This window comes from Mustela nivalis, assembly GCF_964662115.1.
Source record: "Mustela nivalis genome assembly, chromosome: 3".
NCBI lineage: Eukaryota > Metazoa > Chordata > Mammalia > Carnivora > Mustelidae > Mustela > Mustela nivalis.
This window is the reverse complement of record NC_139022.1, coordinates 91,755,798-91,768,762: the sequence shown is the minus strand read 5'-3', so window position 1 is coordinate 91,768,762 and position 12,965 is coordinate 91,755,798. Positions and strand designations below refer to the sequence as shown.

The 12,965-nt window shown below is 37.8% G+C and overlaps 1 protein-coding gene across 3 annotated transcripts in view; it reads left to right on the top strand.

The window, feature by feature from the left end:
- NDUFAF2 (NADH:ubiquinone oxidoreductase complex assembly factor 2) overlaps window positions 1-12,965 on the top strand; it is a 357,071-nt gene that overhangs the window by 264,466 nt on the left and 79,640 nt on the right. Inside the window, exons 7-8 of one of the 3 annotated variants that reach the window (XR_014310373.1) lie at window positions 2,239-2,355; window positions 2,839-2,880. The exons of 1 other annotated variant lie outside the window; for it this stretch is intronic. The gene's annotated coding sequence lies outside the window, so the exon portion shown is untranslated. The remainder of the gene's footprint in view (window positions 1-2,238; window positions 2,356-2,838; window positions 2,881-12,965) is intronic. One more of the 3 variants, XR_014310372.1, reaches the window with a different exon arrangement.

Here is a 12,965-nt window from a genome sequence, read left to right as displayed (position 1 = left end):
CTCTTCCTTGTTCTAGCAGCTGCCTGTGCCCCATCTGATAAAGTGGAAAGCTGGACTAGATCATACAAATCCAGATGAACTTAAACCCCAGATTATTGTAGAGTGTTCTCTAATTCTTCTGTCTGGCTTTAGGATAGTGAACAAAGTTTCTAGGCTTTGGATTTAAAAAAAAAAAAAAAAAAAGCCATACCCTAGTAATTACTGTCATGAAGAAACATTTTATGAAAGTTAGCTTATTCATCCTCTTATTCTTCCTTTTATTCTCCTTTTGAGAGTATTCCAGAACAAGCTGTGCTTTGGTCATTCTCCCCAAATGGCATGAGACTGATAAAGAAAGGGCGCTAAAAAAGACATGAACCTAATTCATCAAAAATTTTCAAGATAGGAATATGAAAGAACATAGGCCATTTTATCTTTCCAAGTTTGTCTACATGTTAGAATCATCTAGAGATCTTTTAAATTTCCAAAGCTCATGCCACACCTAGATCAATTAAGTCATACTTTTTAGTGATGGGATACAGGCATCAATAGTGTTATGACTCCCCCAGGTGACTCCAATGTGCAGACAAGCTTGGAAATCACTGATCTAGACAAGTCTATTACTTCATAATTGCAAGAAAAAACCGCTGTGGCTTCTTCTCCCTAGACTCCTCTCCTAGCTGTTGGTGGGGGATTCTATGCTGTCCAACCAAGTTCTCTGTCAGTTTTGACAACTTTGAACCTAAGCAAGGATCTTGAATGAGGAAGGTCAATCACTGAAAAGCAACATTCAGCTAATCAGAAACCACAGATATGAAATAGTTGATTGCAACTTTTTAAGTTATTTTTGATATATTTTTTTAAGATTTTATTTATTTATTTGACAGAGAGAGATCACAAGTAGACAGAGAGGCAGGCAGAGAGAGAGGAAGGGAAGCAAGCTCCCTGCTGAGCAGAGAGCCCGATGTGGAACTCAATCCCAGGACCCTGAGATCATGACCTGAGCCGAAGGCAGCGTCTTAACCCACTGAGCCACCCAGGCACCCTATTTTTGATATGTTTTAATTTTTTCCTGATAACATGAGTATTGCGTGTCAGATTTCTCTATTCCATTTCAGACAGAGCTTCTTATGCAGTTAGTTTAATGAAACTAATCTACGTGGGTGACATTTTTGCATGCTTTGGGTAATTGTTTTAGAATTCCTTCTCTTAGTCAACTTTAAAAATGCCTACTGCAGAGTTGGTATCCGTTGATTGAGAATTGTCTATTTTTGCTTTAAGAGACCCAGTTTGGCCCAAAGATAACCATTTAAAATTTTATTTTCGGTGTATACACAGCACATTACTTATTTATATAAGCAATCACTGACTGTCCAAAAACTGAGGGAAGCTTAATTTAAATACAGCAACAACTGTTTATTCATCAGTGGTGAACTGACATCCTTTATCAAAACTCAGAATCCCACAATCGTACAAAAATCACCACACTGCCCTATAAAATTTTAAAGTGATATTATAACCCAATAAAATTATGATTGTACTATATGTCTATATGTATCTTGAGAGAGATTAATTAAAGAAAATAAAATTGCAGTTGAAGCTGCTGGATGGTTGAAATTATCTGAATAAGTGTGATCTTGACTTTAATGAATTAACAAGTAAGCTTCTTGCCTTAAGTATTTAATTAATTTTAAACCATATTTGATTTGGAAAGCATTTATACTTAATTTCTGATCTAGTGTTCAATTAAAATTGTCTGTAATATTATTTGGAGTCTCTAAATCTTATTCTTGCTTTGGTTATCTTTCTGCTTGGTCACTGCTGCTGAGCAGTGGGAAGAGAAGGCATATGGCTGTGATCTTCTAATTCCTCATATGCTAGGGAGAATTCTTCAGAGAAAAAGTTTGCTTTGAAAATGCATGGTTTTTCCCCTCAACTTTTACTTCTATTTTTTTAGACAGCAGGAAAGAGAGAGAGAGAGAGGTGGGGAAGGGACAGAGGGATCCAGTACGGAGCCCAGTTCAGGACTCGATCTCACAAGCCCCAATCTCACATGATCTCACATCCTGATATCATGACCTGAGCGGAAATCGGGAACTGGATACTTAACCAACTGAGCCACCCAGGCGCCCTCTCAGATTTTATTCTATAAGGAATCATTTGGGAGAGGTGGTAAAAATAAATAAGAACATGTTTGTCATTAAAAGCAAAAGACTGAACTGTTGCAGTTACTTTCTAAAATCACTTTTTTTTCTATAGGAAGATTTTGGATAAATCATTATCAAGGAAGCTAAGGACACCTGGGTTGTATTGAAAGCACACCAGCCATGAAATCAGAAGGCCAGAATTTGAATTCTGGTTACTCACAAATATAAGGTTATATTTTTATCCCTCCTCTGTTAAGATGCTTTCTTGATGTTTGATGTTTACATTTTGTCCTAGAGCGTGTTTTCTTCTGCTCCATAGGAAGAGGTATATTCTGTACTGTCAGTTTTTATTTCATTTTAAGTGAGGACAACCATGGTATTATATAAGCCAAAGGGTAATGAATCCCAACATAATGAGATTTGGTTTTGCAATAAGTCTTAGAATTTATATTTGAAAGTGAGTGATGTTTTGGGGAACTGACTCTAATTCAGTGTCACTCCAAATAGAACAGTGGTGTTGGGGAACAGGAGTTATGGTTTATAACTCTGTTGTATCATGGTCTTATAGTATTTAGTTATATTTGGGAAATACACTTTGACCCATATTATTTTTGAGCCATATAATGGACTATAATGTAGATACTACTTAGGTAGAATAATGCAACTTCATTGTAAGATTGCTTTATTGCTCTTTTCCCTTTCCTCCTTGCAGGATTTATTCCTCATATGAGAGGAAGTATTAACTCAGAAGGAAGTAAGTAATGAACCAGCCTGAAAAGAGTTTCCCATTTTCCTTCAGTTTTTGTCTTTGCCAGGAGATAGACAAATAATTCTTTTGCCTTTAAGGCATTGATTCTGAGTATTAGATTAAATAGACAGACTGTTGGCTACATGTGACTTAGGCAGTGTGTTGGTTATTTTACCAAGCTTTGGATCACAATTTGCTTGAAGATAAACCTTTGGTAGAGATCAAGAGTGACCCGGATAGCCCTCAGCATTGTTTATACCACAACATTACTTGGTGGGATTGACTTGGAAAAAATGACGTTTAACTTCTAAGAACCCAGATCAGATTCAGGTATTCTCAAATGTAAAACTGATTTTGACCTACCCAAGAGCTACAGAATGTATCCTGATCACAGGCAGGAGAATAAAGTTGTCCTATCAATTTTTCTGTGTGCCCTTTAGGAAATCCATTCTGGAGCATAGAGGTGGGCAGTTGGTCAGCTATTTTCTTTCTTGTGTGATATATCAGAGTTTGAAAATGTCAGTCTGGGGGCGCCTGGGTGGCTCAGTGGGTTAAGCCGCTGCCTTCGGCTCAGGTCATGATCTCAGGGTCTCAGAGTCCCGCATCGGGCTCTCTGCTCAGCAGGGAGCCTGCTTCCCTCTCTCTCTCTCTGCCTGCCTCTCCATCTACTTGTGATTTCTCTCTGTCAAATAAATAAATAAAATCTTTAAAAAAAAAAAAAGAAAAGAAAAGAAAATGTCAGTCTGTTAACCAAGACTTATATTGCAATTATTGTTGAAGGAAACTTTGGGGATATCATCGTATCACCACTATTTAGATTCACATTTTTTTTTCCAGGCTAGATGAAAAGGTAACATAATAATCTATTACCCAACTAATTTAGCAGAATGGAGGAAAAAATAGGTTGATTTGGGCCAAACACAGGTTAAATAACTTACAGGCAGACATGGCTGAATTAGTTCGGTGCAGGGTTTTTTGTTGTATTTCAAAGAAGCAGACTTTCTAAAGATTAGAGTCAACATTACTGGTGGAAGCAGGAAACTTAGGAGCAGGCCATTAGGTATGAATTAAAGGACAGCTGCTTCTGTGTCACAACTATAAGGACAGAATGATGCTCATTTTTCCTCAGGTGCTACTTTTGCATAGTTGCATCAGCAGGCTCTATCAATAGACAAAGGAGAGACTAAGAATATACATGCAATTCCACCATCAGCCAAAAGGCTCATAAAATTTTTTTTTAAGATTTTATTTATTTATTTGACAGAGAAAGATTGCAAGTAGGCAGAGAGGCAGGCAGAGAGAGAGAGAGAGAGAAGCAGACTCCCCACTGAGCAAAGAGTCCGATGTGGGGCTTCATCCCAGGACCTGAGGTCATGACCTGAGCCGAAGGCAGCGGCTTAACCCACTGAGCCACCCAGGCGCCCCAAAAGGCACATAAATCTTTTACATTCTCAAGTAAATTAATGAAAGGGTATAGTATTCTTTGGTGTACCTCTAAACCCTATCTCTTTCATTTTCTAAGTTCCTTCGCTCTTTTGTTATTTGCTCAGCAGAAGAGGACAGAAGCAAGAGAAGTCTAGGATAGAATCACTGTGCTTTTTTTCCCCTTGAAACCAGTAGGTTTTAGTGTGTATATTATACACACGTACATGTGTAATTAATATTTAACGTGGCAACCCCTGGGTTTTTAGAACAATTTTGTACTGTGATGCATAATACTCTTATTTTAAGAAGTGGTAGCATGGGGCGCCTGGGTGGCTCGGTGGGTTGGGCTGCTGCCTTCGGCTCAGGTCATGATCTCAGGGTCCTGGGATCGAGCCCCACAGTGGGCTCTCTGCTCAGCAGGGGGCCTACTTCCTCCTCTCTCTCTGCCTGCCTCTCTGCCTGCTTGTCATCTTTCTCTGTCAAATAAATAAATAAAATCTCTAAAAAAAAAAAAAAGAAGAAGAGGTAACATGACATCTACAGTTTGCAAAGGTTTGTGAGAAGCGTCCCTTGTAACTGCCACCAACAGGTGAAAAAACTGCAATGTGGAAGAATTTGACCAACAGGACAAAAGCCTTGTGGGTCCCTTGGCAGTCTCAACCTACTCCCCATACTTGTCCTCTCTTCTCTGAGGAAGCTTTAGCTTTCCTTTTTTTGGTAATCATTTCCTGTATAGTTTTACCACTTGAGTGTGCAGCTGTATGCACCAGATACATCAGTGTTGCATGTTTAGCAACTTTTTATAAATAAAGTCTTACTTGATATATTTTTTAGTCTTGCTTCTTCCGTTTGTTATCCCTGTGGTTGAATGTAGCTGCCGTGTGGTCATTTTCATTGCTCTGTAGTATTGTGTGGTGTTGGCTCTCTGAGTTGTCTGCACTTTGGACCTTCTGCAGATAATGCTGCTATGACTGTTCTTAGACTCTCTCTTGGTGCACATAGGACATGTATTTCTGTCAGATGTAGTCCTAGTTAATAAATATCAGTGATGTGACAGTGGAAAATTAAACTGTCCTTTTCTAGATGCAAATTTAATGAGCCAGTTATTTAATGAAGGAAAAAAAATTCGGTTATTTTAAGGTGGTAAGTGCTATCTAGACACAGAGATGGCCACTTCCACCCAGGTAAATAAAAAATAGAGTATCCAGGATTTTACCTTTGTTTAAGATTCATGTCTGCAAGTATGTTTCATCGAGGAAAGAAAACATTTTCCTTTTTAAACAACCTCTAGTATTATTTCTAGAATTCTAAAATTAACAGGGTGAAGCAGAGCAGAGAATGTAGCTTAAATTTCTTCTCGAAGACCATGGCACTGCTAAAAAGATGTTAAGTCCCCGCTAAATATATATTTCCTCAGTAAGTATTTTTTGGAGTAAAATTATTTGTATAAATAGGTATAATTTACAAGGGGCAGTCTCCTAAAATGTAGGTTGGTTTAACTTAAAACTGTTTCTGTTTTAAAAGCCTCTTTCCTGAAACAGAAAATAATAGTTTGGTTGAGTCAGTGCAATTATCTGCTTTTGCCGTAGTTTTTCCTACTGCATTCGTACTAGCCCTAAGTACAACTAATATTAGTGTATTTCTGAGATTTTTTTAAGAAATATGGGTCCTTTGCCTTTTGAAGTGGAAGACAAAATGCACAATACAGTACGATGCAAGTGTGTCACTTGTGATGTGCTTCAGAGCATATGTCTTTTAGGGCTTGTCATGATTTCACGAGTTTGGTCAGATCATGGTAAATTGATTTCAGTATCTTCCTGTTTTTATGGGTTTCGTACTACAGCCTCAGCGGAAGAGTCAAAATAATGTTTGTCACACTATTCTTGGTTAGCTGAAATTTTGTTTCTGTTTATAGGAAATGACCATTGGTCTAATGCAGTTAGCACAAACACTTTATAACTCATCCAAGAACTATTCCAAGTGGTAAGAAAAAGGCATTCTACTTTAAAAATTACTTATCCAGCTCAGGTCATGATCTGAGGGTCCTTGGATTGAGCCCCACATCAGGCTTTCTGCTCAGCAGGGAGCCTGCTTCCCTCTCTCTCTCTGCCTGTGATCTCTGTCTGTCAAAAATAAATAAATAAATAAAAATAAAAATTACTTATCCAGGATCAGGCTTGAAGAAAATGCTGCTTCTTGTGAATTCAGCATCCTACCCACACCACGATTCATTTTGCCCCTTTGCTATAACAGATGTGTTTGAATTCTTTTTTGCAATGAAAAGATTCTCTTGTCTTCCTTAGGGATTGTAACTTTCAAAAGGTGCTCTTAAATATATTACTACCTTATTTAAACTATTTGCTTCTAAGATGTGTAGTACTTTGCACAAAGAATAAGTCACCAATCCCCTGGACATACAAAAGGAAAGTGCTCTGCTGGGTTTCCCGTTTTATTTTGTTTTTCTGTGGTAGGTTTATGACTTGATGCCCAGCTTTTTTATAGATTCACCTCTCATAGGACACAATTCCCTTCAATGTGTTTTCCATGCTTATGGATTGAAACAGTGTGTTAGTATTTTGGTCTATTCAGGTTACTATAACAAAATATCATAAACTGGGTAACTTACAAACAACAGAGATTTATTCCTCACAGTTCCAGAGGCTGGGAAGTCCAGGATCAAGGGTCTGGCAGATTCACTGTCTGGTGAGGGCTGCTTCCTAGTTCATAAACAATTTTCTTTTTGCTGTCACCTCACATGGCAGAAAGGTGGGTCTCTCATCAGGGCACTAATCCCATTCATACAGTTCTGCTCTCATGACCTATTCACCTCCCAAAGGCCTCACTTCCCAATACTGTCTTCTTAGGGGTTAAGATTTCAAAATATGAAATGTGGGGGAACACAATCATTCAGACTATAGCACCTGGAAATACCAGTAGAAATTTCACTTTTACCACTTGGCTTTCTCTTGGTATATGGAGACAAGCCTCCTTAAAGTGCTCCTATGAGGGGCCCCTGGGTAGCTCAGTGGGTTAAGCCTCTGCCTTCGGTTCAGGTCATGATCTCAGGGTCCTGGGATTGAGTCCTGCATCGTCAGGCTCTCTGCTCACCAGGGAGCCTGCTTCCCACACTCACCCACCTGCCTCTTTGCCTACTTCTGTTTTCTTTCTCTCTGTCAAATAAATAAATAAAATCTTGGGGAAAAAAAGTGCTCCTATGAGTCAAGTGAAAGTTACTTTAGTTGATTCTTTGTGATTTCTAATTTTTTTTTGACAATTTATTGCTTTTATTCATCTGGGATAAACATTTTAGATTCTTTTATGAAATTGAAAGATATAAGGGTGCCTGGGTGGCTTAGTTGGTTAAGCATCTGTCTTCGACTCTAGCCATGATCCCAGCAGCCTGGGATCAAGTCCTGTATCAGGCTCCCTGCTTGGTGGAGGAGTCTGCTTCTCCCTCTGTCCCTCCCCCTGCTCGTACTCTCTGTCATGCTCTCTCTTGCTCAAATAAATAAGATCTTTTTAAAAATAAATTCAAAGATTAAAATTACAGAATTAGGAAAGTTGTTAAGAAAAGTTGCCAGTTTCTGTGTTGGTGGTATAGTGTATCTAGGGAGGTCTGTGAGTAGAGGAATGCCATAATGAAGGTGGTATTTAAATGAGATTGTTCAGCCACAAGGCCAAAGTCAGGAACATCTGCCCTTCTGTGACGTTGTGCCAGACTGCTGTAACCTTGCTGATTTTTCAGTCTCTGTGAATAATTATACAGGATATAAGCAAGAACAGATGGGTGGGTCAAAATAAAATCCTTTTAGCAGCAAATATAGAATAATGTACCCTGATAGGAAAGCAATGGTCAAAATTCACATTAAAAAAAAATATTGGATATGGTTTTTTCGTTGGAGTTAGAACTTTTAATGTGTTAATTATATTTTGAAGGTACAGGAAGAGCTTTAAATTTCAAAGGATGCTAATGTTTCATGGAATGGAGTGGGAAACACTGAGTTAAACTATAGCATAATGTATTTAGTTTAGACATAATAGAAAGTTAGAGCATAACACTAGCAGTGTGTAATAAGATGGGTATGAGTCCATTTTTGGATATACTCAAAACAAGGTGGTAGCAGAATCTCAGTTGGATTTTGTCAAATGTTTTTTCTGCATCTGTTGAGATGACCATGTTTTTCTTTTTTGAGTTTGTTAACATGATTAATTCCAGTGATTGGTTTTATAATGTTAAGCCAACCCTTCATTTTTGGGATAAATCCCACTTGGTTATGATGCACTATCCTTTTAATATTTTGTTAGATTTGATTTGCTAAAATTGTGTTTAGAATTTTTCTATCTATGTTCATGAGGGTTATCGGCTTTTAAGCTTCTCTCTTTTTTTTTTGCATGAGTGGGAGGGGCAAGAGAGAGAGAGAATCTGAAGCAGACTCCTGGCTGAGCGCACAGCCCAAGCTAGGGCCTGATCTCCCAACGACTCCGAGATCACAACCTGAGCTGAAACCAAGAGCTGGACATGTGACTGGACCACCCTGCCCACCCCCACCCCCCATTTCTAACTTCCTCTTACTAGAATATCTTTGATTATTGGTGTCATTGTAATGCTGGCCTAACAGAAGGAGTTTGGAAGTATTTCCTCCTCTACTTTTTAGACTAGTTTGAGTAGAATTATTATTATTTCTTCATAAAGTGTTTATGAGAATTTACCCTGAAGCCTTCTGGGCTTGGGATTGTCTTTGTTGGAAGGTTGTAAACTACTAATTCCTGGACAGATTACAACTTACATCATTATCCTCAATTCCAGTAATTGATAATTATAATTCCAATACCACAAAGTCCATTTTAGTTTTCATCTTGTCCATATTTTGTAACCTCCTTCTCTGACAATGAACAATCTGTCTCCTATTATCTTTAATATATTTATTTATTTTATTAACTCCCCTCCATGTAGTAGCCCATCTCCTTTGCCAGGAGCATAACACTAGCAGTGTGTAATAAGAATGGGTATGAGTCCATTTTTGTATATCCTCAAAAACAGAACACAGTTGTCTGCTGTTTTACTCCCTGCCCACTTTCCCATGCAAATCCCTGCTTTATCACCCTTAGTTTCTGTCACCCTACCCAGGGTTGCAGCTGCTACCTCCTTCCCTAGGTCCCACCCCCTGTGGGTGCCCTCCTCAGCCCACCCAGGCTTTGACGGCTGTGCCAGACTACCCCATTTCGTGGACATTTCCTACTTTCTCTTCTCATCCACTTGTGAAATTGTTCCTGCCAGCTGCGTCAGTTTTATTCCATTTAAACTCCGTGTTGTCTGGTACATAATTGGCAATTAATGAACACTTAAGTCTAAAAAGAACTACATTTTTTAACGGACACACGGTATATCAAACTCTCAAAAACGTGTTATATTAACAGAATTGCCATAGTTAGCATTCCAGCGCTGCTTTTGACTAAACTATGCAGCCGTAGACAAATCAAGTAAACTTTTCTGAACTTCTGTTTCCTGATTTGTTAGATGAGGACAGAAATAATTACAGTGCTGTTGTTAATAACACATGAAGCCTACTATGCACCAGGTGCTGTGCTCAGGGCTTAACAACCAATCTTCAAAATGATTTTTTGGAGGAAGTACTATTATTGTACTCATTTTACCAAAGAAAAAGCTGTCATTTAAGGGAGGTGCCATTATTATTGTCTTCATTTTACGCATGAGTGAATGAAGCACACATACAAAAAATTCACACAAAGTCATGTAGCTAATAACTGGTAGAGTTGGAATTTAGCTGCTATGCCTCCAGAAAGCAGTAGAGCCAACATATATGAAAACTCCTAGTACATAGTAAGCCACAGTAAATAATAATCCATTTTAACATGTAAAATGATTAACTATAGTAGTCTGAATCACTACTTCCAGGTCTGTGGCATAGAAAGAGTCATGATACTGCCCAATGAGAGTGAGGAGGATGATGTGTTTTTAGCTTGAATACAAATTAGAAGTAATGTTTCTTACTAGGCAGAGTTTAAAATCCTCTCTATTTATTCTAGATTGGTAAAAGAGACATTTTTATGTAGAAAGAAGACACAGAAATAGGTTATGTGCTTAAATCTAAAAGGAAATTTCAGATGAGAAAAGTTGTTTCCAGTCAATAGAAAATGAGAAAAAGAATTAATGGTACCCTAGAGATAAAAGAATAAACAAAGGACATCAGAGCTGGAGAAAGTAGCCCAGTGGTTGCAAGGAGAACAATAAAGACTTGTCAAGCATCTATCATTCTAGTTCAGCATTTAATAACGTCCTAAACCCACGATCCATTAATGTTGTGACGAATCTGTGAACTTGGCACATGATAGGTGCTCACAATGTGATTGTTGATTTGATCTGACAGTCCTTTAAAAAGCTTAAGTTAAATTTCAGTTAAAGGCACAAACCTAAAATAAAGGGGAGAACAGGAAGGAAGACAACAGTGTCAAAATTTTGAAGGCTACAAAGCAAATAATTATTGACTTAGGGGACTAGAGAAAGCAATCCTAAACTAGCAATAAGAAAAGCTGAACAGAAACCTAATTTACATTGCAAAGTCCCCCAAGACACAAGTATCTCTGGAAGGCAAGGGTGAATATGGGGCTAAGACTTCTCTGTCAGTGTGTTAATGAAGCAATTATTCTTTTATTCCTTTCCCACTTTGCACAGCAACTTCCCCTGACCTTCTCTGCTCCCAGACTGCTGGCTGTCAACCAATAGGCAGCTGGCAGAAAAACAGAAATCTTCTCTGGGGGAGAGAAAAGAACTAAGATCCTGACATTAGGAAGTCCCCAAGGAATAGAACTAAGATATACATTGCAAATCTCCCAAGGAATAGGCCCAGCTAGATTGCCTTCATTATGAAGACTAAGTAAACAAGCTACACATACATGCACAGAGTTACTAATCTGCTTTCTGGTGGACAGCTTTTGGTTTGAGCAAACAGCCAAGGAATACCCAAAGAACAGGAAAAACCTCTGTAAGTGAGTGGAATGTTGAAAAAGTAAGAGAAGTTGTTACATTCATAAAAGAAGAACAAGGTGTTATGTTTAAAAAAAATTCAGAGAACAAACGAGCATTTAGAAATGAAGATAGCAGATATGAAGAAAGTTTAGATGAACTAGAAGATCAACGCAGAAGGTAGAATTTAGGATTTATGTCAGAAAGTACATGGGGCTCCCTGCTTCTCCCTCTCTCACTCCCCCTGCTTCTGTTCCATCTCTCTCTGTATCTCTTTCAAAGAAATAAATAAACAATCTTTTAAAAAGACAAAGATACAGAAAGTAGGAGAGAAAAAAAATAAGAAAATAAGACCACCAATCCAGAAGATTCAATACCTGAATAATAGAGTTTCCAGAAAGAGGACACAGAGAAAATGGAGGGCAAGAAACTATAGACGGTAACTCAAGAAAATTTCTTAGAATTGGGCATGGTTGCCCAGCACAGTGGTCTAAAATAGACCCACATTGTATCCTATTGTGGCATTTCAAAGCACTGGGAAAAGAGAAAATCCTACAATCTCCAGAGGGTTGGGGAAGAGAGACTTCATACCAGAATTAAGAATTAGAATGGCACTGAACTCCTCCAAATATAACAGTAGAAGCAGTAAGACAATGAAACAGTGTCTTCAAACTTCTGAAGGAAAATTATTTCCAATTTCATTTCCATTCCCATCCAAAAGTATGAGGGTGGAATGGAGATCTCTAAAAATTTATCTCCCTTGCATCTCTTGTTAGGAAGTTACAGGGGGATATGTCCCGCAAAAACAAGAAGTGAAGTAAAAAAAGAGTAAGACCCAGGATCCAAGTAACATAAAGAAAAGGAGAGTCTGTAGGATGGATTGATTGGAGACCTCAAAGTGACAGCTATGCCTAGAAAGCAACATGTCCAGGATAAAACATGTCACAAGTTTCCAGGAAGGAATTCTTCAGGAAGTTGAAATTGTTGGATTACCTGATTTGAACATCTCAAGAGAAAACCTGGACACTTTGGGAGGGATTTGGATTAAATTAGGAACAAGTCCATCAAGAAGTAAAGCAAATCTATAAAAAGACCATTGTTAAATTAAGAGAAAACTAAAAAGTTTTTCAGGGCTTATTAAAATTAAGAATTTATACTCATCAAAAGCAAGTAAAAAGATGGAATCTTAAGGAGATATTCATAATATGCATAAATGACAAATAATACCAAAAATATATAATGAACTCCTAATAAGAAGACCACAAACAACCCAATAAAAAGTAGCCAGGAAATCTGAAGTATTTCACAGAAGAGGAAATTACATATGATCAATAAATGCAAAGAGATAGTCAGAATTATTGGTGAGCAGGAAAATGCAAATTAAGACCACAATGATGTAGCCATTTTACAGGCAAAAATACAAAAGACTGATAATACCAAATGGTGGAGAAGATATAGACTCAAAATCTTATTTGTGTTGCTTATGAGATTAAAAAAATTAAAAATGCATTGGGATTACCTTCCAAAGTTGGACGACAAAAACAAAAACAAAAACATACTTGTGACCCAGCACTCTTCTTTCAGGTGGAAAAAAAAGTTAAAATATATAAAGTAAGAGAAATCCAAAAGAAGTTTCATCACAACACTGTTCAGCAAAAACCTGGAAACAACTCAGAAGCTG